Raw genomic sequence first — 25,771 nt, 5'->3', positions numbered from 1 at the left:
ATATTTAATATACAGATTGATTTTCGTGCCCTCCAACATCAACTGGAGTAAGAATGGTATCTTCAAGGAAAATTACAAGTTCCACAATTCAGAGATACAATCAACAATGCCCTCATCTGTTTTCCATATTTTGCAAAGCATTAAAATGTATTGGTTGCCAGTTAAGTGGATTTATGGATGATATTTTCTAGTTTTAATTAAAACTGATCTCAGAAAATGAAGAAGTGGCTTAAACAAATTCTTGGAAAGAAAAATTTTAAATAATACTGATAATTTGATTCCTCAGAGGTGCCATTATTACTTCTTGTATAAGCTCTTCCTAAGCCAGGTTACTCGGTAAGGATAATGGAAAACTAGTCAGATGTGACAAAGCTAACCAAAAATTCAAAATATTGTAAATGTTATTTCCAGTATAGATTTATTTTTTAAATATTTATTTAGGCTGCACCAGGTCTTAGTTGCGGCATGTGGGATCTTTCAGTTGTGGCATGCGGGCTTCTTAATTGTAATATGCATGTGGGAACTAGTTCCCGGACCAGGGATCAAACCCGGGGCCCCTGCATTGGGAGCATGGAGCTTAACCACTGGACCACCAGGGAAGTGCCCCCAGTGTAGATTTATATTTACTGTTGATAATTGCAAACTTGTCCCAGGTATATATTTTCTTCTTTATAAATTGTGTTACTGTAACATAGCTTTTTCAGTGATGGTCATTATGAGTCATATATCAAAAAATACTGAACTTGAAGCTAGATTTTTGAGTTGCTGTATCTCAATGTATTTAAACAAGGTTTTCCAAAGGTAAATATTGAATCACATTGCTTTCACTAAAAATTAGAATGAATAACATTTTTAGTGAGATCAAAAAAATTTGTATCATTAAAATATAAAATCTATCTTATACTATATTCATTCTATCCCTTTTTAATATCTATCTCTGTGTGTGTAATGACATACATATTATATTAGTAAAACTGTATTGGTGTATAATTTATAAATAATTATATACTGGGGTAAATTTTAAAAATCTTAAAACTTTATAATTTTTATTTCAATTTTATGATTGATTAGAAAAGTCTAGAGAAATAGCTGCCCTGCACATTCAGTTCAGGCCACTTAGAAGAATGGCCAGACAGAACAGGACAAAAATTGTTTTATTGAAACATCTGAATTGATTCTTAACAGGTCTGTGGCCCAGCTGGTTCTAGGACAAAGATTGAAGCCAGAATATTTGGAAGATTCCACCTCACTGAAATGCAAGGAGCTGATGTAAGAGGTAGGCAGCCAAGATCAGAACAACAAAATCTGTAGTCATTAGTGCTGAGAAGTTCCAGGAACCTTTAACAATACACTTCTTTGTTTCTGTTTTACTTTTTATTTTTATGTTTTGGGCTGTTGTTTTCAATAGGGGTTTTTAAAACAGTATAATAGGAATGATTCTAAGAAGAGAGATTTCCTTAAAACTGGATTGCTGAGACATTTATCTTTGCTACAGCTGCTAAAGGCAAACAGCATAGGATTTGCTGGCACAACTACAAACTCTTTCATTTGTAAAATATGCATTGAATGTGTAATACTTTAACTCTAGCATGCAATACCTGTGCCACAGGTAAAGGTTAATGTCTCCCCAGTAGGCTTTAAAACTATAGACAGTATCTGGTTTTTGTTTGTTTGTTTTACGTAAAATCCATACTGTGACTAAGGAAGCTGGTTTGTTTTGATTTTTTTTTATGTGACTATTGCATTAAAGCAATAGTTCTCAACCATGAGCAATTTTACCTCCCCCTAACCCCATCCACGGGGACACTTGGCAATGTCTGGAAACACTTGGTCATCACAACTTGGGGGCTGGGGATGCTACTAGCATTTGATGGGTAGAGACTAGGGACGCTGCTAAACGTTTCAAAATACATGGGACAGTACCCCACAACAAAGAATTAACTGGCCCAAAATGTCAATAGTGCTGTACTGAGAACCTTGCGCTAAAAGGATCATCCTGTTTATCCATACGTCTTTCTTGAGTTCAGAAAAAATATTTTAAAAATAGCCTTTTCCAATTACTTTTTTAGATTACCTTTGCATTTTCTCTCTCTTCTATAATATCTCTGTTCATATGAACACCTTGTGTACCAAGACATTTTATTTTTTAAGATGTTGGGGGTAGGAGTTTATTAATTTATTTATTTATTTTTGCTGTGTTGGGCCTTCGTTTCTGTGCGAGGGCTTTCCCTACTTGTGGCAAGCGGGGTCCACTCTTCATCGCGGTGCGCAGGCCTCTCACTATCGCGGCCTCTCTTGTTGTGGAGCACAGGCTCCAGACGCGCAGGCTCAGTAGCTGTGGCTCACAGGCCCAGTTGCTCCGCGACATGTGGGATCTTCCCGGACCAGAGCTTGAACCCATGTACCCTGCATTAGCAGGCAGACTCTCAACCACTGCGCCACCAGGGAAGGCCCCAAGACATTTTTTTTTTTCATTTTAACATCTTTATTGGAGTATAATTGCTTTACAATGGTACGTTAGTTTCAGCTTCACAACAAAATGAATCAGTTATATACATATGTTCCAATATCTCTTCCCGCTTGCGTCTCCCTCCCTTCCACCCTCCCTATCCCACCCCTCCAGACGGTCACAAAGCACCGAGCTGATCTCCCTGTGCTATGCGGCTGCTTCCCACTAGCTATCTACCTTACGTTTGGTACTGTATATATGTCCATGCCTCTCTCTCACTTTGTCACAGTTTACCCTTCCCCCTCCCCATAGCCTCAAGTCCATTCCTAGTAAGTCTGTGTCTTTATTCCTGTTTCACCCTTAGGTTTTTCATGACATTTTTTTCTTAAATTCCATATATATGTGTTAGCATACGGTATTTGTCTCTCTCTTTCTAACTTACTTCACTCTATATGACAGACTCTAGGTCTATCCACCTCATTACAAATAGCTCAATTTCGTTTCTTTTTATGGCTGAGTAATATTCCATTGTATATATGTGCCACATCTTCTTTATTCATTCATCCGATGATGGACATTTAGGTTGTTTCCATCTCTGGGCTATTGTAAATAGAGCTGCAATGAACATTTTGGTACATGACTCTTTTTGAATTATGGTTTTCTCAGGGTATATGCCCAGTAGTGGGATTGCTGGGTCATATGGTAGTTCTATTTGTAGTTTTTTAAGGAACCTCCATACTGTTCTCCACAGTGGCTGTATCAATATACATTCCCACCAACAGTGTAAGAGGGTTCCCTTTTCTCCACACCCTCTCCAGCATTTATTGTTTCTAGATTTTTTGATGATGGCCATTCTGACTGGTGTGAGATGATATCTCATTGTAGTCTTGATTTGCATTTCTCTAATGATTAGTGATGTTGAGCATTCTTTCATGTGTTTGTTGGCAGTCTGTATATCTTCTTTGGAGAAATGTCTATGTAGGTCTTCTGCCCATTTTTGGATTGGGTTGTTTGTTTTTTTGTTATTAAGCTGCATGAGCTGCTTGTAAATTTTGGAGATTAATCCTTTGTCAGTTGCTTCATTTGCAAATATTTTCTCCCATTCTGAGGGCTGTCTTTTCATCTTGTTTATGGTTTCCTTTGCTGCACAAAAGCTTTGAAGTTTCATTAGGTCCCATTTGTTTATTTTTGTTTTAATTTCCGTTTCTCTAGGAGGTGGGTCAAAAAGGATCTTGCTGTGATTTATGTCATAGAGTGTTCTGCCTATGTTTTCCTCTAAGAGTTTGATAGTTTCTGTCCTTACATTTAGGTCTTTAATCCATTTTGAGCTTATTTTTGTGTATGGTGTTAGTGAGTGATCTAATCTCATACTTTTACATGTAGCTGTCCAGTTTTCCCAGCACCACTTATTGAAGATGCTGTCCTTTCTCCACTGTACATTCCTGCCTCCTTTATCAAAGATAAGGTGACCGTATGTGCGTGGGTTTATCTCTGGGCTTTCTATCCTGTTCCATTGATCTACATTTCTGGTTTTGTGCCAGTACCATACTGTCTTGATTACTGTAGCTTTGTAGTATAGTCTGAAGTCAGGAAGCCTGATTCCTCCAGCTCCGTTTTTCGTTCTCAAGATTGCTTTGGCTTTTCGGGGTCTTTTGTGTTTCCATACAAATTGTGAAATTTTTTGTTCTAGTTCTGTGAAAAATGCCAGTGGTAGTTTGATAGGGATTGCATTGAATCTGTAGATTGCTTTGGGTAGTAGAGTCATTTTCACAATGTTGATTTTTCCAATCCAAGAACATGGTATATCTCTCCATCTATTTGTATCATCTTTAATTTCTTTCATCAGTGTGTTATAATTTTCTGCATGCAGGTCTTTTGTCTCCTTAGGTAGGTTTATTCCTAGATATTTTATTCTTTTTGTTGCAATGGTAAATGGGAGTGTTTTCTTGATTTCACTTTCAGATTTTTCATCCTTAGTGTATAGGAATGCCAGAGATTTCTGTGCATTAATTTTGTATCCTGCTACTTTACCAAATTCATTGATTAGCTCTAGTAGTTTTCTGGTAGCATCTTTAGGATTCTCTATGTATAGTATCATGTCATCTGCAAACAGTGACAGCTTTACCTCTTCTTTTCTGATTTGGATTCTTTTTATTTCTTTTTCTTCTCTGATTGCGTTGGCTAAAACTTCCAAAACTATGTTGAATAAGAGTGGTGAGAGTGGGCAACCTTGTCTTGTTCCTGATCTTAGTGGAAATGCTTTCGGTTTTTCACCATTGAGGACGATGTTGGCTGTGGGTTTGTCATATATGGCCTTTATTATGTTGAGGAAAGTTCCCTCTATGCCTACTTTATGCAGGGTTTTTATCATAAATCGGTGTTGAATTTTGTCAAAAGCTTTCTCTGCATCTATTGAGATGATCATATGGTTTTTCTCCTTCAGTTTGTTAATATGGTGTATCACGTTGATGGATTTGCATATATTGAAGAATCCTTGCATTCCTGGAATAAACCCCACTTGATCATGGTGTATGATCCGTTTAATGTGCTGTTGGATTCTGTTTGCTAGTATTTTGTTGAGGATTTTTGCATCTATGTTCATCAGTGATATTGGCCTGTAGTTTTCTTTCTTTGTGACATCCTTGTCTGGTTTTGGTATCAGGGTGATGGTGGCCTCGTAGAATGAGTTTGGGAGTGTTCCTCCCTCTGCTATATTTTGGAAGAGTTTGAGAAGGATAGGTGATAGCTCTTCTCTAAATGTTTGATAGAATTCGCCTGTGAAGCCATCTGGTCCTGGGCTTTTGCTTGTTGGAAGATTTTTAATCACAGTTTCAATTTCAGTGCTTGTGATTGGTCTGTTCATATTTTCTATTTCTTCCTGATTCAGTCTTGGCAGGTTGTGCCTTTCTAAGAATTTGTCCATTTCTTCCAGGTTGTCCATTTTATTGGCATAGAGTTGCTTGTAGTAATCTCTCATGATCTTTTGTATTTCTGCAGTGTCAGTTGTTACTTCTCCTTTTTCATTTCTAATTCTATTGATTTCAGTCTTCTCCCTTTTTTTCTTGATGAGTCTGGCTAATGGTTTATCAATTTTGTTTATCCTTTCAAAGAACCAGCTTTTAGTTTTATTGATCTTTGCTATCGTTTCCTTCATTTCTTTTTCATTTATTTCTGATCTGATTTTTATGATTTCTTTCCTTCTGCTAACTGTGGGATTTTTTTTGTTCTTCTTTCTCTAATTGCTTTAGGTGCAAGGTTAGATTGTTTATTCGAGATGTTTCCTGTTTCTTAAGGTAGGATTGAATTGCTATAAACTTCCCTCTTAGAACTGCTTTTGCTGCATCCCATAGATTTTGAGTCGTCGTGTCTCCATTGTCATTTGTTTCTAGGTATTTTTTGATTTCCTCTTTGATTTCTTCAGTGATCACTTTGTTATTAAGTAGTGTATTGTTTAGCCTCCATGTGTTTGTATTTTTTACAGATCTTTTCCTGTAATTGATATCTAGTCTCATAGCGTTGTGGTCAGAAAAGATACTTGATACAATTTCAATTTTCTTAAATTTACCAAGGCTTGATTTGTGACCCAAGATATGATCTATCCTGGAGAATGTTCCATGAGCACTTGAGAAAAATGTGTATTCTGTTGTTTTTGGATGGACTGTCCTATAAATATCAATTAAGTCCATCTTGTTTAATGTATCATTTAAAGCTTGTGTTTCCTTATTTATTTTCATTTTGGATGATCTGTCCATTGGTGAAAGTGGGGTGTTAAAGTCCCCTACTGTGAATGTGTTACTGTCGATTTCCCCTTTTATGGCTGTTAGTATTTGCCTTATGTATTGAGGTGCTCCTATGTTGGGTGCATAAATATTTACAATTGTTATATCTTCTTCTTGGATCGATCCCTTGATCATCATGTAGTGACCTTCTTTGTCTCTTCTAATAGTCTTTATTTTAAAGTTTATTTGTCTGATATGAGAATTGCTACTCCAGCTTTCTTTTGGTTTCCATTTGCATGAAATATCTTTTTCCATCCCCTTACTTTCAGTCTGTATGTGTCTCTAGGTCTGAAGTGGGTCTCTTGTAGACAGCAAATATATGCGTCTTGTTTTTGTATCCATTCAGCCAATCTGTGTCTTTTGGTGGGAGCATTTAGTCCACTTACATTTAAGGTAATTATCGATATGTATGTTCCCATTCCCATTTTCTTAATTGTTTTGGGTTCGTTATTGTAGGTCTTTTCCTTCTTTTGTGTTTCTTGCCTAGAGAAGTTCCTTTAGCAGTTGTTGTAGAGCTGGTTTGGTGGTGCTGAACTCTCTCAGCTTTTGCTTGTCTGTAAAGGTTTTAATTTCTCCATCAAATCTGAATGAGATCCTTGCTGGGTAGAGTAATCTTGGTTGCAGGTTTTTCTCCTTCAACACTTTCAATATGTCCTGCCACTCCCTTCTGGCTTGCTGAGTTTCTGCTGAAAGATCAGCTGTTAACCTTATGGGGATTCCCTTGTGTGTTACTTGTTGTTTTTCCCTTGCTGCTTTTAATATGCTTTCTTTGTATTTAATTTTTGACAGTTTGATTAATATGTGTGTTGGCGTATTTCTCCTTGGATTTATCCTGTATGGGACTCTCTGTGCTTCCTGGACTTGATTAACTATTTCCTTTCCCATATTAGGGAAGTTTTCAACTATAATCTCTTCAAATATTTTCTCAGTCCCTTTCTTTTTCTCTTCTTCTTCTGGAACCCCTATAATTCGAATGTTGGTGCATTTAATGTTGTCCCAGAGGTCTCTGAGACTGTCCTCAGTTCTTTTCATTCTTTTTTTTTTATTCTGCTCTGCAGTAGTTATTTCCACTATTTTATCTTCCAGGTCACTTATCCGTTCTTCTGCTTCAGTTATTCTGCTATTGATCCCATCTAGAGTATTTTTCATTTCATTTATTGTGTTGTTCATCATTGTTTGTTTCATCTTTAGTTCTTCTAGGTCCTTGTTAACTGTTTCTTGCATTTTGTCTATTCTATTTCCAAGATTTTGGATCATCTTTACTATCATTATTCTGAATTCTTTTTCAGGTAGACTGCCTATTTCCTCTTCATTTGTTAGGTCTGGTGGGTTCTTATCTTGCTCCTTCATCTGCTGTATGTTTTTCTGTCTTTTCATTTTGCTTATCTTACTGTGTTTGGGGTCTCCTTTTTGCAGGCTGAAGGTTCGTAGTTCCTATTGTTTTTAGTGTCTGTCCCCAGTGGCTAAGGTTGGTTGAGCCCGCTGACTCAGAGGCTCTGGCTCACTCAGGCCGGGGGGGGGGTGGGGTGGGGGGGTAGGGAGGGTCACGGAGTGCGGGGCGGGCCTGTGGCGGCAGAGGCCGGCGTGACATTGCAGCAGCCTGAGGCGTGCTGTGCGTTCTCCCGGGGGAGCTGTCCCTGGATCCCGGGACCCTGGCAGTGGCGGGCTGCACAGGCTCCCCGGAAGGGGGGTGTGGATAGTGACCTGTGTTCGCACACAGGCTTCTTGGTGGCGGCAGGAGCGGCCTTAGCGTCTCATGTCTGTCTCTGGGGTCTGCACTTTTAGCCGCGGCTCGCGCGTGTCTCTGGAGCTCCTTTAAGTAGCGTTCTTAATCTCCTCTCCTCGCACACCAGGACATAAAGAGGGACGTAAAAGTCTCTTGCCTCTTCGGCAGGTCCAGACTTTTCCCCGGACTCCCTCCCGGCTAGCCGCGGTGCACTAACGCCCTGCAGGCTGTGTTCACGCCGCCAATCCCAGTCCTCTCCCTGCGCTCCGACTGAAGCTGGAGCCTCAGCTCCCAGCCCCGCCTGCCCCGGCGGGTGAGCAGACAAGCCTCTCGGCTGGTGAGTGCCGGTCGGCACTGATCCTCTGCGCTGGAATCTCTCCGCTTTGCCCTCCGCACCTCTGTTGCTGTGCTCTCCTCCGCGACTCCAAAGCTCCCCCACTCCGCCACCCGCAGTCTCCGCCCGTGAAGGGGCTTACTAGTGTGTGGACCCTTTTCCTCCTTCACAGCTCCCTCCCGCTGGTGCAGGACCCGTCCCTATCCTTTTGTCTCTGTTTATTTATTTCTTTTGCCCTAACCAGGTACGTGGGGGGTTTCTTGCCTTTTGGGAGGTCTGAGGTCTTCTGCCTGCGTTCGGTAGATGCTCTGTAGGAGTTGTTCCACGTGTAGATGTATTCCTGGTGTATCTGTGGGGAGGAAGGTGATCTCCGCGTCTTACTCTTCCACCATCTTCCTGGAAGTCCCAAGACATTTTTAATCCTAATTTTATGACCATTTTATTGTTATTATATTTGTTCTAGTTAAATAATTTCTCCCCTTTTCTTTATCAAGTATAACTATAGCAGCTGGACAATTGCTGCTACTTTTCTTTTCAACCCACTTTGTTATTAATATGAGTAAATATTAAACACTGTGGGATCCATTTAAGAGGAAGTGCTTTGTGATACACATTCTCAGTTAAAAATTACCATTATCCACATGAATAAATAAATTTCCAAGCAAGTGACTGAGCTATTTAGTCCTTTCACTTCATTTTTTTCTCATACAGTTTCTTTCTCTGCTGAAAAGTGGCAGTGCTTTATCTTATTTGATTAGTTTTGAAACTTTTCCTCATAGCATTAAATCCCCATCCACATACTTTTGTGAGGCCCCAGTTACTTCAATGACATACCTTGCTTTTCTTCACTGCACCTAATAGTAAGCTTTCCACGCCGGAACCCATTCTCTAACTCATATTTACAATTTGCTAAAAAGCTGGGTAACTATGGCAAAAGAAAATGTTACTTGCATTGTTCAAAAATTCATCTGCAATGTGGAAATTCTGACTTGAGAAGAGACCATATTGACAAATAAAGGCTACTCTAGCTATAGAAAGAATCAATTTAACAGGATAATAAGTTGATCCTAAGAGAAGAATTTATAATAGAAATAACACAAAACCTGGATTCGGAGCAGATACAATTTCTCAACCAAAAAAAAGTGGAACAGATATTCTATAACTTTAGGTGGTGGTATAGCACTGTATTTATTTTGAAGTCACCTTAGAACTAGTATGTAAATATACAAACTCTAGATTTTAAATAAAAATGATTGTAAAATTTAGCAGTCACTAGAAACATAGCTATTGATGAGATATATGAAGCTCTTATGGGGAAAAAAGAATTCAAAGAACTGCAGGAGTAATTTAGGACTATACAATGATTATGGAGAAATCTTTTTTTTTTTTGCGGTATGCGGACCTCTCACTGTTGTGGCCTCTCCCGTTGCGGAGCACAGGCTCCGGACAGGCTCAGCAGCCATGGCTCACAGGCCCAGCCGCTCCGCGGCACGTGGGATCCTCCCGGACCGGGGCACGAACCCGTGTCCCCTGCATCGGCAGGCGAACTCTCTGCCACTGCACCACCAGGGAAGCCCAAGAAATCATTTTTGAAGAATGCCATTCCCAATACATTCACACAAACATGAAAAGTATAGTTTAGAAGAAAATAAAGCAGAAATAGAGTGGTACAAAAGGCACACAGATTTTGTTTTAAATGAAATGATAAAACATATAAATAAGACCAAAGCATCCTCAGAAAAAAATCACATTTTTAATAGAAGCTAAAACTTTAGGATAATCACAAAATGAAGACAGTCGAAATCACCACATTTAAAAATAACAAAACAAATATCAGAGATATTTATGTTTAATGTACCTTACGTAATTAATGATACAACGATTTGTTTAATGTTTGTTCTATAACAAACTCTATGGAAGATGGAGCTGGGGAGGAAAAGCTTTTCCTCTACCCTTTTAGGCTTTTTGGGATGGTCTAAGAATTAAATCGACATGTGACAGATTAGGAGAAAAAAATTTAATTACATACATACAATAGAGAGGCTCCATAAGAATATGAGACCCACAGACAGTTGAGGGGGAAGGGGTCTGGGACTTCAAAGTGGAGGAAGACAGTTCATAGGCAGATGAAAAGAGCAAAGGTTTGGTAAACATACATTTGCCAGGCCATGCAAGTCTTTCCGACATAAAAAGAATTTATCTTCAGTAGTAGCTGTCTTCATGGTGCAGGCTCCCCATCTAAAGTCTTTTAGGTAGTTAAGGAGGAGATAAAAAGAAAAACTTCCTGAGTCTTTTATTTCTCAAGAACCAGCTCCAGACAGTCCTCATGCCAAAGAGACACACTTCGAGGTGGCAAATTTTCTCCCCTGCAGTGGAGACTTGCTCGTGTTGTTCAGAGATTCAGCCTGGGATCGAGCACTGTGCCAGGAAATGGACAGCTAATCGCTACAGATTTCAAAGGCGTTTATACTCCCAGCTAGGGGAGGCTTCCTGGAGAAGCTGGACCTTAACTAACAGATAAAATACAGACATGCAGTGAATAGAGTAGACATTTCAGAGAGGAGGAAATGGCACAGACAAAAGAGAAATTGTGGTAAGCGTGTAATAACAGTAAAAGTTCAGTTGGGTTTAAGGCACGTGAAGAGCAGTAGCAGGAAATAAGATTATATAGGTACTTAGGTAGTTCAGTAAGACATAATTGCTTAAGAGTTACTGGGAAAATTAGAATTACCAATCCCATTCTATCATTCTTACAGCATTTTAGATTTGGGGGAAATACCCCAGGTCATATATACCAAAAAGTCATGAACCTTTGCCTCCTTCAGCTTCTTTCTCTTGAGAAGTCAAATTAGGAAGTTTAGAAATTGGATAATGTTCAGCATGTGTCCTTTGACAGTTTATTTGAACTGAGAATTGTTTAATTATTTTGGATTTGTAGTTTCAGATGCTTTTAGAATATGGACATCTCTTGAAGTGTCAGACTCAGGTTTCAAATTGTACTTAAATTCTCATCCAGCAAGGACATTCTTTCTTTCTTCAAGACTTAACTATAGTATATGAGCTAGACACTGTGCCAGATATTTTAAAGCAGAAAGAGTTAATATTTATATAGCATCCTATAAAATGTCCTCCTGGGATTGAAACCGATATGAGTCAGCAAGCCTTATGTTAAAGTGTTAAGGACATTTCAGGTGTAAAGAAATTATAAGGTTTCAGGAAGGGAGATAAGCTCTTGGTCAATTAAGTAAATATGTAAGGAACTTAATAGAAAATACATTTTCAACTCCAGATTTCGGAATCTGGAGCCTGCCATCTCTGATTATCTGTGATATTGGAGACTTTCATGCCTTAGAAGTTTGGCTGAGAAGAAGATTGTAATATTTTTCAACTCTACTCAGAAAATAAAGTTAAATAAAGTAAACAAATTAATTAATTAGCAAAAGTAATAAAGTGGCTAAAGCTGCCTGGTACACCAGTAATAAAGTTAAGCACCAGTCTAGTGGTTCTTTATCTCACAGTGTACTTCAGTGCCGTGCTTTCTGTGGAATTAGGTGAATATAAGATAATTTATTCTTGCACACCCTCCCCTTTTTAGGTTTTCACCTGTCCCTGTGTTTGTAAAGAGCTAAATAGCAGAAAAGAGGACTGGCCAAGTTACAAACGAACTATATCATCAATGGGATGCATGAGGTTAAATTTATTTTGAGCCTGACATCATCCAGAGGAGTTACTAGTTCACGTTGATACAGAAACAGGTCACAGAATAATAAAAAATACACTCTGGGATCTTCACACAGAAGATTGAAAGAAGCAAAATACAGTAAAAGCATGGGCCTTTAAGTATCTCATTCTTGTGCCTGCCAAAGGTTCAGCATCTTTTTAGGAAAGATCTCTTAACACTTTCATGATGGTAGAAGATAAATTGTTGCTTTCCAAAGCATGCACATATGTCTTACTGGAAGACAATGTAACTGTAACCTGTGGTTATGTGCCTTGATTTAAAAACCTTTGTTGGCTTCTAACTGTGAAGATTTTCAAGCTGACAAAGGATAGGGACTCGTATCTCTATTCTGTTGTAAAAAAATAAAAATCAAGTGCGTTAAGTTATTCTTTCTGCATTTAAAAAAACTTGAATATCAGCAGTAAAGCTGTATGTCAGTGTATATTAAATATTCATATCCTTGCTAAGAAGCTATCCCTCTGTACAGTATTTCCCCTATAAAGTTTTATTTTATTTTATTTTTACTTTAGGACATCCTCCTATATGTTTTCCTATTCTTCTGTTTTTCATACTTGTTTTGTGTTTTTGCCTATATTGCTTTAAACCTATAATAAATTATATATAATAGAAAAAGTGCTTAAAAACATTTTCAGATATATTTCCATATCATGTAAATATTGTTGTTCTAGAGGCTTTCCTCTCCCCATCCTCGATCCCCTTGAAGAAATGACTTTCTGGGTTTCAATAAATACTCTTGGAAACAAGGAAGTCATTTTTCAGCTTTGACGGTCAAACGAGATTTTTTTCGTTTGTTTGTTTGTTTGTTTAAATTGGCAATAGGACAATAAGCTTGAAAACCCGGCTTTATCAAGAGAAGGGGGATTTTCTTTAGCATATCAGAATGCAGCCTGGCAGTCTTAGATAACACAGGTACATCCATAAGACTCTATTTTCCCATGACAACTAGTGCTTGAGAGTTGCTACATAGGGTAGGAGGGACAAAAGGCAGCAGAGTTCAAACCTGTTTCATCTTGATTGGAGTAGAGAAAAAATAAAAGGGAGAGACACACAGGTGCACAGGTGTGAGCGACAAGTGGCCTGAAGGTTTAGTTCTTTTTTAACTGAACTTGTCCAGAATGAGGAGGTATGTCAGAAACCACCTGAATGTTCAAACATATGAGATGGTTTAAATGAATTATGGAACTTCTCAGTGTAATATTATATACTCATTAAGAAAAAATGGCAGTAGTTTTGTTTAACTACTGGTAAAAATAAGTTTGATTAAAATGATGTTTAACATAAAGAAGTAAGGGAATCTTTGGAATTCAATTGTGAATGTATGCTAGGCTCGGGGGAATTGCGTTGTTGTCAGGTAACTTCTCTTTCTCTCTCTCTCTTTCTAAATAGTTAATTGTCTCTTTGACTTTGCTTCTCATTGTGTATCTGCTTCAGTTTTCACTTTCTCTCTAATCTGTTTTTCAGTTCATTGATCTACTTACATATTGTCCTTAAACAATGGCCTCAACCCCCAAGATTTTCCATTTGTTTTCCAAATGAGTACCTGTGCCCTAATTCTTATATTTTTGAACCATCTCTCATTTGTCTACCTTGGATCAGAAGTTCATAGTTGATCCAATGAGCAGTAGCTGCAGGGTACAAGAGGTCAAAGAGGGCATAAAGTGGCCTATTTTACGGTCATGGATAAGACGAGATTTCTGTGATGAGGATGTAAGAGAGAAGATTATATTTCTAGAATCAGCTGATATGAAGAAAAAAAATCTGTTTAGTAAGGTTGGAAATCCTGAATTCATCAAGATTAAGCAGTTTTCTTTAATATAGTACTACTGAGAATCTTTGATATATGTAAATAGTCAGATTGGTAATTTCATACCCCAAATTAAATTGTCTAAAGACCTATCTTTTGTTTGCTTTTAAGAGCAATTCTTTGTATAGTTTTCAAACACATTTCAAAATTTATAGATCCATTTTGGAAGGGAATACTGTTTAAAAGAATATCATACCATTTTTATTGAAATGCATATATTTAAATGTGAATATGCATATTCACTTGTTCGTTCAAAATCCATTCAAGGCCTACTACATGGCAAGCATTGTGCTGATGCAGGGAAGTAAAAGTTTACAGAACGCCACGATATTAATAGCTATTACTTCTGGGTAGAATAATCATGCATAACTTTTTTTATTTTTGCTTAATTTTTGGCTTATCAATTTTTGGCTTTTCTTCTTCAGTGAACTATACTATTTATTTGACAAAATAATAAAACGATTTTCTGAACTAAGTCACCCAAGATAAAAAGAAGCTCCAGAAGGAATTCTATTTCCATCACTAGTTATGATGTTGATATATCGGAGGCCACTAAGTCAGGGACCAGCTGAGTTTGGAAGTATACAGACACCATTTGTTATGAGGTTTATAACCAGCATGAGAATTTCTACGTTGTTGATATATATATTTATAGGTCTATTTGCATTCAAAGACACAACTGTCTCTTTAAAGCACTTGAATCTACTTTACTGAAAATCCCCTCATATTACTGAGGCTTAAGTACACTGAGAATTAAAGAAAGAGTATTTGTATTTTTACCATTGAAGTTGTCTTTACTTTGAAGAAGAGTCAGAGACCTGTTCATTTATAATATGATTAAGGGATTTAAACAACAAAGATGGTTTATATTATTTTGCTCAGTAGCTGAATTAATCATTCCTCTTCCCACGTACGTGGAAAGATAGTACCTCCTGCATCTCAAAAGTAGGTGAATATGTGGCCTGCTTTGGCCAATAACAACGTGAGCGGAAGTGATGGGTGTCAATTCCAGGTGGAAGCTTTACGAGCCAGAGTGCGATGGCCTTGCTCTCTCTTTCCCTTGGCCATCAATGATGGCTGTGTGAGAAGCCTGGTTCCAGGTGAAAAGATGCAGAGCAGAGCTTTCAAGCAATAGGCAATGTTTATGGAGAACAAGGGAAGGCTAATCTTTTGAGATATTATAACAACTGAGATTTTAGAGGATGTGCATCACTGTAACACAGCTTTCTCCCTTTGACTGACACTAGTAATTTTATTGAAGATAGCTTAATACAGTTTTCATAGTACTAAGAGTAGAGGCTCTGGAATCATACTTTATAGGTTCAAACCACAGCTCTCTCGTTAATTTCTTTGTGTGGTACTTTGGCACGTTACATATGTTTTCCTTTGCCTCGTTTTCCTCAAATGGGAACAATAATGCCTTTCTTTATAAAGATCTCAGGAGGAGTAAATTTCATGACACACATATGGAAATAAATGAAGACCATCCAACAATAACAAGTGAAGACTATGTATATACATAGGATAGGAAGGGAGTCAGGCACCATCATCTGGATTTGTCAGAGACTCAGAGGCAGGCAGAAGTGTATAAAAGCTTTTTAGTAAAAAATCAGAAGATTTTAAGTATGCTCTGGTTGGGTGTGGTTGGCCAGGAAACCCAGAGGCAGACTAATGAGAAGTGGGGCATCCTTGTAATGAGGAGAGCATGTTTGGGTTTCTCCAGTTGTCTCTAAATTGGAATCAAAGGTAAAAATTAGGGAAGCTGGCAGTTTTTAAGTCCTGATTCTTGGGATTAATTGCTACGGAGATTATGATTTGGCTTCCTGGACTCATCGCTACAAATCGTGGGTCAGTGTTCTATTCTTATGTAAGATCTGGTTCGTTTGTAAGTCTCTCACATGTGAGATATGCATTGTAACTTATTTTGCACCATATCTAGCTATAATAAAATCAATAAATAATACTTACTATTTTTGTTATTATGATGTATATCATTAGTCCTAAAATAATTGTTAAAATTTATTCGGCTATTAGGTACCCCTTTTGATTTGAACGGACCTTTAGCTTCTCCCAACAATAGCTACATTTCTACATTATAGTGTCTGAACTAAATATTTTATTATAAATTAAAATAAATATTCTAAGTAGAAAGAGAAAGTAAGTGAAGCTACCCTCTTTTTAGACATCAGTTTCTTGTTGGCTGGGGTTTCCATCTTCCTGGAAAATTACATATGATGTCTGTTACTTGGAAATGAAGGAGCTAAATTAAGTTAAGCTATTTCTAATGAGGCTCAGGATATCTTGATGGTAAATGAACAAGAAGTACATGTTAGGAGAAAATTAGAATGAGACTAAGGAACACAGAAAATCTGAACTCTGCAGGGCATAGATCTCATTCCTGGTGCTCCAGGAGGCCTGCAAGAGAGCTATACTTTTTAGAAAAATAAACTATTTGAAACACTGTGTACTGTATTAAACTCTCTATTATAAAAAGTGTACAGAAAGTACAGGAGACATATGACAAACATTCCTGGACTATCAGATTTAACAGACTATTAATATTATGCTAGGCTTCAATTATTTTCAAAATAAAAGTATAAGATATAAGTCATAGTTCTTGAAGTTTATTTTAAAGCCCTTTTCAAACACAGTCAGCTTCACTACAGCCAAGAAGTTCTCACTAATCAGAACATAACCACTAATCAGTATATAATTTTTATACTTTACTGCATCTTTATATATTCATAATAAATGTGGTATCATTTAAAATTTTGTTTACATTAATAGTAAATAGCAACAAACATTTCATTCTCTGAAATGTTACTTAATTTTCATTTTTTCACTCAGCTTTAAATTAAATGTTGGCATATGGAAATGTAACTAATTCATTTTAGTTACTCTGTATTGAAGAAATGTTTGAATGGTCTAAAATATATCTTTTCAATTAATAAACAGGGCTTTTTTTCATTTTTACAAATAATCCTCCAATTAGCAACTTAATATACTTCTCTGGGCACATGTGGTAGAATTTCTGTAGAATATGAATCTTAGAAATGCTAGATGCTATACATGTCATCACCTACCAGATATGTATTGCCAAAGTGCTTTCCAAAGTGCCTTATTACTCTGTACACCAACACAATGTTTATTAGAGACCTTATTGCTCTATATACCAACACAATGATGCTTCTTATACTTTGCCAATCTAATGCATATGTGATAGGATATTGTGATTTATTTTACATTTTATTAGTTACACTTTTTGTAATTCTGTTCTCTCTCTGTTGTTCAGATTGGATCATTTCTATTTTTCTATCTTCAAGTTCACTCTTTTATTCCTCTCACAATCGTTCTGCTACTAAGTTTCTTTGTTCTTAGTTATTGTATGTTCAGTTCTAAACTTCTAGAATTTGTTTCTTTACATCTTCCATCTCTTTGCTGTGTTTTTCTAATTTTTTCATTTGTGTTTTAAGAATGTTCGTAGTTGCTGACTGGACCAATTTTAGGTTAGCTGCTTTATTTATTTATTTTTAATTTATTTTATTTATTTATTTTTGGCTGCGTTGGGTATTTGTTGCCATGCGCGGGCTTTCTCTAGTTGCAGTGAGCGGGGACTACTCTTCGTTGCGGTGTGCGGGCCTCTCATTGCGGTGGCTTCTCTTGTTGCAGAGCACGGGCTCGAGGCACGTGGGCTCACTAGTTGTGGCTCGCGGGCTCTGGAACGCAGGCTCAGTAGTTGTGGCGTACAGGGTTTGTTGCTCCACGGCATGTGGGATCTTCCCAGACCAGGGCTCAAACCCGCGTCCCCTGCATCGGCAGGTGGATTGTTAACCACTGCACCACCAGGGAAGCCCAGGATAGCTGCTTTAAAATACTTACTTGACAATTTCAACACCCATGTGATCTCAGTGTTGGCATCTGCTGATTGTAGTTTCTCAGTTGACTTGAGATTTTCCTGACTTTCCAAGTGACAAGTACTTTTGGATTGTATCCTGACATTTTGCCTATTATGTTACATGACTCTGATTCCTATTTAAGTCTTCTATTTAAGCAGGTAGTCAACCTGTTATGTTCGGAAGTCCTGGTTCATTTGTGTGGGCTGTGGTTCAAATGTCAATTTAGTTTATAGAGCCTGTGCTTCACTTATGTGTTACTCAGAAGACAGGACTCTACCACAGTCTTCTTAGCACTGACTGGGGATTGAGGTTATCAGAGTTCTGCTCACAGGTCATTTGTATATTTTTGTCTAGGGCTTTTTGTTGTGATTGGCAGGAGAGATGAAATGAAATGTATTCCTACCATCTTGTCTTGCTCATAATTTACTTTTCATGTGCTATTTCAACATATAAACTTATTAGTCTTTTCTCTGGAATGAAAGCACACCTTATTCTACCTAGAATCCCTTTTATTAATCTTCCCCAATTTCTTTCACCAGTTAAGAAGAAGACAATTTTCCAATTCAAATAAAGATTTGTTAGCAGTTCTAAATCAGAAGGCTTTGGGAAGCTCTGTTGCTTTAACCATCATTCTGAACTTTTCTGTTAAATGTCTTAAATTAGAATCCAGAGATTTATTTATTTATTTTTGCGGTACGCGAGCCTCTCACTGCCGCGGCCTCTCCCGCTGCGGAGCACAGGCTCCAGGCGCGCAGGCCCATTGGCCACGGCTCACGGGCCCAGCCGCCCCACGACACGCGGGATCCTCCCGGACCAGGGCACGAACCCGCGTCCCCCGCATCGGCAGGTGGACTCCCAGCCACTGTGCCGCCAGGGAAGCCCCAGAGATTTATTGATTCTATTCTCTCAAATCAAATAACCATTGAAATGACAAAGTGCATACTTGTGGCAAAGGACTGCCTGCTGGAATATTATTATTTAGCATGTCATCCCCAAGAGCCAAGTATCAATTTATTTAGTTCATACACTCTCAGCTGTGATTCACTTTACAGGTAAATTGAAAGGTAGTGATAACGTTTTGTCACTGGTTGATGGACAGTCCCCTTGTTGTAAGTAAAAGAGGCAAGTGAACAAATGGTATGTCTGAACATTTTGTTGTAGAATATTAAACACTTCTCCCTCAAATCATGCCTGCAGTCTCTGTAGCCGTAGAATCAACTCTACATAAAGCTGCTATTTCACTTTTCTGGAAGGCAAGAGCCATAAATTCTTTGCTTTCCAGGAGATTATAGTTTTAAGTGTGTGATAAGTTTCATTTTAGTTGCTGGACTGAATGTCATTTAAATATTTTTGATACCAAATGGATGGATGATGATAACATCTTGGGAGATTATCTACAAAATAATACTAAGCAATACTGGAGCATTAAAGATGAATTCACTTACAATTCATTTCCAGTTGTAATAAAGAAAAATTAAGGAGATCCAAATGATATCTATATATAATCTTGAATTTTGATTGCCTCGAAAAAGGCAAATGACTAACTTCAGGTGTATCAGAATTTTACTATGGTTTTACATTCCAACCAACCCAACAAATGTGTATTAACTTGTTTTCTGCTCATAGTTTTGCTTCTGAATGTCACTTTCACGTGGCTTTATACTAAAGCTTGAATGGGTCCAGGAGCTGGAAAGCGTGTTAAAATGGTTGTGGTTTATAGTCTCTAGAATTCAAGATGGTATGTTTTATGATATACCAGCAAGCCTATTTAAATACATAAAATAAGAGGTGATTCAAACCTCTTACAAAAGCTTTATAATACACACATGAATAGAGAAATAAAAAACATATTCAAATCCTAAAAATAGCATAAGAAATCTGAACAGCATGTTCTAATTCCATCTATATGTTTTTCTCTGGTAGATATAATTTGTAGCAAGTGAATTTTGGAGGGTTGGGAGTCATTCACTTAGGTAGACCTATATAGGACACATGTATCATGCAGACAGTGTCCTATGTAAGAGTGCCTGGTCAAAGAGTCACATGGTGCTAAATTCTAGCCATGCTTTGTACCCTAAATTGGAAGACTTGTTGGATTGAGTTTACCTGAAGGAGAGATCTATTTCTAATTCCTACTGAGGCCTGTTAGAGACTAATTATGACTCTAAATTTAGGGTCTAGTCTTGAAAAGTTTCCATTTACTAGGTTATAATACACATCTATATCCCATTACAATATTCCTTCATCCATGTGTACATTTGCATGTATAAGGACACACTTTTATAGCTTTATTTTTTCTTTGAGATTTGACATTTTTGCAGAATTTTATGAGATTCTTTACAATAAGTGCTTAAGTTCTCCTATCAGATATTCAGGATGAGAAATCCCAGCCTCAGTCACTAGACCATCAAGTAGATGTTTGTTTTCTATCTTACGTTATAATTGCGACCTATATTTTAGTTATAATTAGATTAGACTTTAATTAAAATTAGAATAAAACTCAATTTCTTCTGTGTAAAAGGAATGGAAAGAACACTGCACTGGGAATTAGGAATTATGGCTCAGTACTGACTGGTGTTGTGTGAAATTGGTCCAATAGCTTAGTTAGCTGGACATCAAGTTATTGTTGTTGCTGTTTTTAAATCTGTATAATGGAGAAATGCTAACAATTTAATCTAAGCTATTTAGACCGACTAGGGGTCTTGAATTGATTATAAGAAGTGGAAACTGACACTAATTTTGGAGCTTTCTGCAACCTTTTCCTGTTTGGGTGCTCATAACTTTTACTGTCTGTTGAGGAAGAAGCCACATGAATAAATGAACTAGGGAAGTTTTTAAAGAGAGGAGGTATAATTGCTTGATACTTTAGGGGATGCCATACAGATGCTCTGAACTTTAGAGCCGAAGGGTTATTGATTGAGTTGCGGTATTTTGGGATGTGAAAATTCATAGTTTCCTGTTGATGTGTAATTGGAGACATGGCTATTTTAAGAGACACAAATATTTTGTCCTCAAGGAAGCAGGGAGGTCAGAAGAAATGATTCCACATTGTTTTGCTTCAATGAGACGATGTGATTAGAATGATATTCAAGTCCTAGTTTTGTAAGTTTCTGTGTGATATCAGATTACATATTTCACTTCCTCAAACTTTGGTTTCCTCCTCTACCTAGGGAAAGAAAAAAAAGAATGATAGTGCTGCACAAGGGTGTTATAATAGCATGTAAATTATACGTGTTTCTGACCACAGTACCTGCTCAACATTAGTCCGTTCCTGCTATTCTTATATGCTGCCCAGAATCCCGCTGATTTCCACTTTCTGGCTTCTAGCAAATACCGCTAAGAATTTCAAACAAGCCAGATTAATTATTTTTGTTTTCTGTGTATACTAAGAGTCAGGAAACACAAATATTTCTAGAATAATCTTGGATATTTTTGCTTAAAATGGAAGTTAAGCTTGATGATTGACCCTATCCTTGTTGGCTGACTGTAAAGAAAATGCACCCAAGCATAAGTTAGTCATGGGCAAAACTCACTATCTAGCCCTGAGAGCTTCTTGATGTCAGGAAGATTGGTCAAAAGGAGATATCCCAACAGGCATGGCCATCAGTTTAAAGATATGGTTACCAGCTTAGTAAGTTTGTTTTCAATTTATGCATTTTTTTCAAATGTGACATGAAGATATTAAGTGAATACCACTAGAAGGCATAACAAAGTACTGTATATCCGATTTTTCAAAAGTAACTAAAAAGCTATGGCTATTGTTAAATTGGTTTCTTTTATTAAAGACTGAATTATATGACATGTTAATAGCAAATGATTATACCATCTATCTTTTAAAAAGCCAAATAAGTTTAAAAACACAAAATCTTTTTTTTTTTTTTTTTTGCAGTACGCGGGCCTCTCACTGTTGTGGCCTCTCCCGTTGCGGAGCACAGGCTCCGGATGCGCAGGCTCAGCGGCCATGGCTCACGGGCACAGCCGCTCCGCAGCATGTGGGATCCTCCCGGACTGGGGCACGAACCCACGTCCCCTGCATTGGCAGGCGGACTCTCAACCACTGCGCCACCAGGGAAGCCCTAAAAACACAAAATCTTAAAAAACAAAAAAAAATTGCCATTCGATTTCATGGGAAAAGGAATTCCCAGTTTCACATGAATATTTTCTCTCATATGTATACTTTCACCCATCTCTAGTCACTGTTATAAATCACTAGCTCCACTGGATTTAAATATGGAGAATATCAGTGTTTTCAATGTATTATGATACATATTTCCATTTGTCATGTTTCTGCTTTGCAACAGAGTGGGGCAAACTGTTTACATTTATAGATTGCAATCTTTGACATTCTAATTGAAAAATGATATGTTGTTTCTATAAAACAGCATAATTTAGATGTGTAGAATTCAGTATACTGACACTACTCTTAAAATGGCATGTGTTTTAATGAATTTAAATTCAATAGAATTATGCAACATGATAGCTACATAATGTTTTTTTGCCATCTGCTATTCTATTCAGTTATACTCTGTAAATGTGTAATGGAATAAGGAAATTCACAAAACATTTATAAAATCATTTTTGTGTCAAATTAACTTAAATTTAGAAGCTATAATTTTCATGTATTTTATGATCTGAGATTAAATAAAATAATCTGTGACATGATAAAGCCAAAATATTTTAAGATGCCATGGGTGTTAATGTTTATGTGCACTTAGAATGTTTAAATTAACATGAGTGACACTGTATTGTCAAGTCCCTAAACAAAGGTACAAATATATTGACTCTTTCACTGTCTAACACTGTAAAATATTCCCCAATGCTTAATTTCTTTTAATATTATAAAAATTGATGGGCTTCCCTGGTGGCGCAGTGGTTGAGAGTCCGCCTGCCAATGCAGGGGACACGAGTTTGTGCCCCGGTCCGGGAAGATCCCACATGCCGCGGAGCGGCTGGACCCATGAGCCATGGCCACTGAGCCTGTGCGTCCGGAGCCTATGCTCCACAACGGGAGAGGCCACAACAGTGAGAGGCCCGCGTACTGCAAAAAAAAAAAAAGAAAATTGATAAAGACTCATTTTAGGGGAAAAGAAGTGGCAATAACTATTTAAGTGACTAAATGACCTTAGGAAAGTAAACATAATCCAAAGAAATTGGGTAATTTGATATTTTTCAATATATATCCTATTTTTATAAAGGTCATTACGTAACAACAGAGGCTTTTGAAGCATAAGAGAGCGTCTTTCACATCATTCACATGTCATTTCACATGTTCTTCATGTGATACTGGGATCTGTATCTTTCTAGTCAAATGGCAGGATATTAAACTTAGCTGGGATCTTTAAGGGACAAATGATGTAATTATTCCCTTTTAAAAATAGGGTAACTGAATTAACCATAAAAGAAAGAAAACAGAAAAAAATACTCACTTTAAAATATCGTTCTCTTGATACGCAGTTCAGGAATGCAAATGGACAACACAAAGACTGAATGTATTAGGTTCACAGCCAAATATATGTCCATATTAATTGAAGACTCATTTTAAAAAATTTTATACCATATGCCAATTGGAAAACAGAATTTGGAGTTTCACCTAGCATCTTAGGAATCTGTCAGTACCTATCAAGGAAATGCATGATATCTGAATAGTGGCTTTTATTGATATTGTGTTTGAGAATACTTCATAAATGTAGGTAGGCTACATTCACTAAAGAACTCTGGAATAGTGATACTTGGCTTTCAGTCCTATTTGCAAATGACTGTGAAGCAAAAACTCAAAAGAGTTTGAACTCAAAAGAGAAATAGATTAATATACAATAATAATTGAAGATTTCAACACCCATCTCTCAGCAATTGACAGAATAAATAGCCATCAAATCAGTTAAGAATATAGAAAACCTAAAAACATGATCCATCAAAAATTCGTATGTTGAAGTTCTAACCCCTTGTACCTCAGAATATTACCAAATTTGAAGATAGGGTCTTTAGAGCTCTGCATTCAGGGTCTTTCTTAAGTTCAAATGAAGTAATCAGGGTAGGACCTAGTCCAATTTGACTGTTGTCCTTATAAGGAGAGGAGATTTGGATATAGACATGTACAGAGGAAAGACGATTGGAAGACACAGAGAGGAGATGGCCATCTTTAAGCCAGGAAGAGAGGCTTGGACCAGATCCTTCCTTTGGAGCCCTCAGAAGGAACCAACCCTGCTGACACCTTGATCTCGAACTTCTAGCCTCCAGAACTGTGAGAAAATAAATTTTTATTGTTTTATTATTATTTTTTTGGCCGCACTGCATGGCTTGTGGGATCTTAGTTCCCCAACCAGGGATTGAACCTGGACCATGGCAATGAAAGCACTGAGTCCTAACCACTGGCCCACCAGGGAATCCCCTAATTTTTTTTTTTTTGCAGTACGCGGGCCTCTCACTGTTGTGGCCTCTCCCGTTGTGGAGCACAGGCTCCGGACGTGCAGGCTCAGCAACCATGGCTCACGGGCCCAGCCGCTCCGCGGCATGTGGGATCTTCCCAGACCGGGGCATGAACCCGTGTACCCTGCATCGGCAGGCAGACTCTCAACCATTGCACCGCCAGGGAAGCCCCATCCCCTAATTTTTTATTGTTTAAGCCATCCAGTCCGCGGTACTTTGTTATAGAAGCCCTAGAATACTTATACTGTGCCAAAACTATTAGGTGCTCCTACTGTGTCTGTCTGTTCTCAATCATGCAGTTAACAGGCTGTCACATAATTACTTATGCAAATTGTCCTTATCTTCTGTTAGGCTATAAGTCCCATTAAGACAGGGAACACATTTTTTTTTGTTCATAGTTGTATCCTCAGGCTCTAACTCAGCACCTGTTATAAATAGTTTTTTTTTTTAGTGTACTCATGGAATAAGTGGCATAGTTACATAATATTTAGTAATCTACAAGGCAAATTTGAATAGTGCCAAATAATCAGGAAATAAAAAGCTGTAGAGAATGTATTGATATAAGCAAATACTCCCTTAAGAATAATTTGAATACCTTATATGCACGAGGAAATTTATAAACGTTAGGTCATTTAATTCCCATTTTGTTCATTAGAAAAATGAGACCAATAGAAGCTTAATAAATTATTCAAGAACATACAGTATATCACAGAATTGAGTTTGAATTCATCTAAAGGAGGAGTCAGCAAACTTTTTCTACAAATGTCCAGGCTGTAATTACTTTAGTCTTTCCAGTTCATACAGTCTCTGTTGCAGCTACGCAACTCTAGCCTCAGAGTGTAAAAGCAGCAACAGACAATGAGTAAAGAGATGGGTGTGGATGTGTTCCAATAAAACTTTATTTACAAAAACAGCTTGTAGACTGGATGTGGTGGTGGTTTGTCCAACCCTGATTGAAAGTGTTGTCTCTTAAAACTATTAGAACAGACATCTTGACAAAACAATTTAAAATTAACATGCAATCTTCATTCCCCTTTTTAAAGCCTGTATAAGAATTCCAATTAAGAACTATCTGTGTATTTTCAGCACATGATGATGTATCCCTCACTGTGATGGTTTAATTAGTATACAGTCCATGCCTAGTTAGTTAAATGTAAACGAAGTGCTTACTTCATGATAATTTAAAATGCTTTGTTGTATCATGAGCAGTTATTAAAAGCCTCATTGACATGATTGCTTATTTTGTTCTAAAATTTATTGTCAAGATGCAGTTTGGCAGGTTTTATCATTTCTAAATACCAAACAGTTCTATGGCATGGAATAAAAATGTCAACTAGAATATTTTCTTTGGAGCTTATAAAAATGAGTACAGTAGTATTAATATAATAGATTATGTATCTATTCAACAATATATAGTTGATTCTTGAACAAGAGGGTTTGAACTTCATGGGCCCACTTATATACAGATTTTTTTCAATAGTAAGTACTATGGAACTACACAATCCGAGGTTGGTTGAATCCAAGGGTAACGAGAAACTGCAGATACAGAGGAATGGATTACAAGGAGGACCAATTATTATTTACAAGCAGATTTTCTACTGCAAGGAGGGTCGGC

General features: G+C 37.4%; 1 long non-coding RNA gene across 1 annotated transcript in view; it reads left to right on the top strand.

The window, feature by feature from the left end:
* The first annotated feature begins 1,180 nt into the window (after positions 1-1,180).
* Positions 1,181-25,771, top strand: part of LOC115859304 (uncharacterized) — an 81,547-nt gene continuing 56,956 nt past the window's right edge. The window contains exon 1 of the long non-coding RNA XR_009566393.1: positions 1,181-1,276. This is a non-coding gene — a long non-coding RNA (uncharacterized lncRNA). The remainder of the gene's footprint in view (positions 1,277-25,771) is intronic.

This window comes from Globicephala melas, chromosome 13, assembly GCF_963455315.2.
Source record: "Globicephala melas chromosome 13, mGloMel1.2, whole genome shotgun sequence".
Taxonomy (NCBI): Eukaryota; Metazoa; Chordata; class Mammalia; order Artiodactyla; family Delphinidae; genus Globicephala; species Globicephala melas.
Note: the sequence above shows the minus strand (reverse complement) of the source record. Positions and strands in the feature narration are given on the sequence as shown.